Consider the following 3,048-nt stretch of genomic DNA (forward strand, 5'->3'; position numbering starts at 1 on the left):
CGATCGATCTCTTCCTCGTACTCGACGATGGTTCTTTTAAAAACTCCCAATATTTCTTCAGCAGCAGCAGTTAGTCGCTCCTTGACAAACTCTCTCAAAGACTCAACTGAACACATTGTTGTCTAATGTAGGCTACAGTAAATATGGCTCGAGGTTTAACTAATAGATTAACCTCCCGAAGTTAACTCAGTCATTTGGGAAACGCGACTGGCGCCTTTGTTTCGTTTACTTCCGCTGGATCATGTTACACTTCTTCTTCTTCTTCTTCTTCTTCTTCTGATTTGATTGGCGGCTGGCAACCAACTTAAAGGTGCATTACTGCCACCTACCGGACTGGAGTGTGGATCAGTAGATTAGTAAAACAATAGTCTCGCTCACCAGACCTTTGTCAAGAAAAGAAAGGTCTGGCGGGAGATATTGGATAAAGGAGATACCCACCGTAGGCTTGTCCAATGTTTTCTTTTTTTTTTAAGTTTTATTTGCAAATATGAGTTTTAACAAACACATGAGAGAAAATCATTGAACATTGAACAGACCAGGGGTACTAGAGTTCATTGCCAGTCTTTTCAAAACTCAAATTAAATGTACAGACTTTATCAGGTTGAGAGTCTTTGCAGCTTTGTTGTTGTTAACACATTCAAGTGTGGTGCCGTACTGCTGGAGTTCAACAATGAAACGACGAAAGCAGGGTTTAGAGCCAGACCATTTTGATATATGAAACTTTCCAAAAATAATTAGAAGTTGTATAATGTAGGCAATGTTGTTCTCCATCCTACTGAAAGTAAAATATAGCATCACATCAAACACAGTAAAATTTACAGTAGTATTCATTTTTCCATTTACAAAGTCTTGTATATCATTCCAAAACTTCGTTGAATGGTGACAGTGATAAAACAGATGAAATATTGTGTCTTTGTCAACATTACAGAAAGTACAAGAATAGTCTATGTTTAACTTAAATCTCTCCAAGACCTCCTTAGCGGGATAAATTCGGTGTAACACTTTGTAGGATACTTCTTTCACTTTATTACTAATGCAATATTTATTTAAAACACTACAGGCTTCCACTGTAAATTGCTCATAATAGATAACCAGAAGAATTTTGCTGCAGGGGCTGCAGTATAGTTCAATGCGTTTCTAATGTGTCTATTACCGCAAGGTTTATCTTGAACATTGATATCTCCAATAAAACTCTGCCTAGAACTAAATGAATAGGTTTCTGTGACGTCACAGTTCTTTAAAAATAGAAGTGAACCGGCAGGAATTGCATTGAAGATAACGGCATATTCTTTAGGTGTGAGTGTTATCTTGAATTTCTGAGTAAATTCTGAATATGGCATTAACACACCATTCTTATTTAATAATTGGCATACAAGCAAAATTCCATTGTCATACCATGAGCGATAAAACAGGGATTTTCTTTTGTGTAGAATATCCTTGTTATTCCAAATATAGTACCGATGAGGACTGAAGTTGTGCTTATAAACTAATAACCAGGCCAAGAGAGCTTGCTTGTGAAAATTAGCTAAACTAACTGGGATTTTATCAATGGAGAAATTGCATTTTAATAAAAAATCAATGCCACCAATCGAATTAAATAAATATGATGGGAAAGCATGCCATATACTGTCGGGATTCTTTAGGAATTCAATAAGCCATTTAACTTTAAATGTATTATTTAATAAACTAAAGTCCAAGACCTCAAGACCCCCTTGTTCCCTACTACCTTTGATTGTTTCTTTTTGAGATAATGGGTTTTTTTCCTCCAAATGTAGTCATACAGTATCTTATCCAGTTGTTTAATAACATTTGTTGGGACATTAAGTGATAATGATACATAGACAGATCTAGATATACCTTCTGTTTTGGATAACAAGACCTTTCCAAATAGAGATATATCTCTCATTAACCTTGAGTTCAATTTTGATTTTGTTTTTTCAATAATGGGATAACAACCCCGAGGTAGGTTACCTTTTCTTTAATTGGAATCCCATGATAGCTTGACAAATTACAATTTTTAATTGGAAATAAGACAGATTTATCCAAGTTCATCTTTAAACCAGAAACATCAGAAAATTCATTTATACAAGCCACAGCTTCTGAAATTTGATTGTGGTCTTTAAGAAAATTTGCAGTATTGTCTGCCAGTTGGCATAATTTGAAGTTCTTGCCTACTGCATTTATACCCATGAAGGGTGCTTTTTTTATATAAGTGGCCATTGTTGGGGTTACTAATATAAACAAAAAAGGAGATACTGGACAACCCTGTCTAATACCACGATGAATGTCAAATCGACTTGATGTACCACATTTCAGTTTTACAGAGCTGGAAGAGTTCTTATGTAGAGTTTGAATTGCATTACAGAAATATTCTCCAAAGCCAAAAAAGAGATGGTTTTAAAAATAAACTCGTGTTCAATTGTGTCAAAGGCTTTGTAGAAATCAATAAATAAGATAAAACTTTCATCTGGTATTAAATCACGATAATCTATCATATCCAGTATCAGTCGAATATTATTACTAATATGTCTTTTTTGTATAAAACCAGATTGCTCTATATCTATTATTTGATCTAATCCATGTTTTAACCTCCTAGCAAAAGTTAAAGCAAATAATTTTGCATCATTGTTCAGCAGGCTGATAGGCCTCCAATTTCCTATGTGTAATCTGTCTTTTTTTGGTTTGGGAATTAACGCGAATTAACACTTCAGATCAAAACCAAAGAGCTGATGGTGGATTTCCGCAGGCGCAGACTCCTCCCCCCAACACCGGTGAACATCCAGGGAAAGGACATTGAGATGGTGACATCTTATAAGTACCTGGGTGTTCATCTTAACAATAAACTGGACTGGACTAATCACATAACAGCACTGTACAGGAAAGGCCAAAGCAGACTCTACCTGCTGAGGCGGCTCAGGTCTTTTGGAGTGCAGGGGGCGCTCCTGAAGACCTTCTCTGACACTGTGTTGGCGTCAGCCATCTTTTACGGAGTAGTCTGCTGGGGCAGCAGTGTCTCGGCTGCAGATAGGAAGAGACTGGACAAGCTGA

Source organism: Epinephelus moara, chromosome 5 (assembly GCF_006386435.1).
Source record: "Epinephelus moara isolate mb chromosome 5, YSFRI_EMoa_1.0, whole genome shotgun sequence".
In the NCBI taxonomy this organism is placed as follows: Eukaryota; Metazoa; Chordata; class Actinopteri; order Perciformes; family Serranidae; genus Epinephelus; species Epinephelus moara.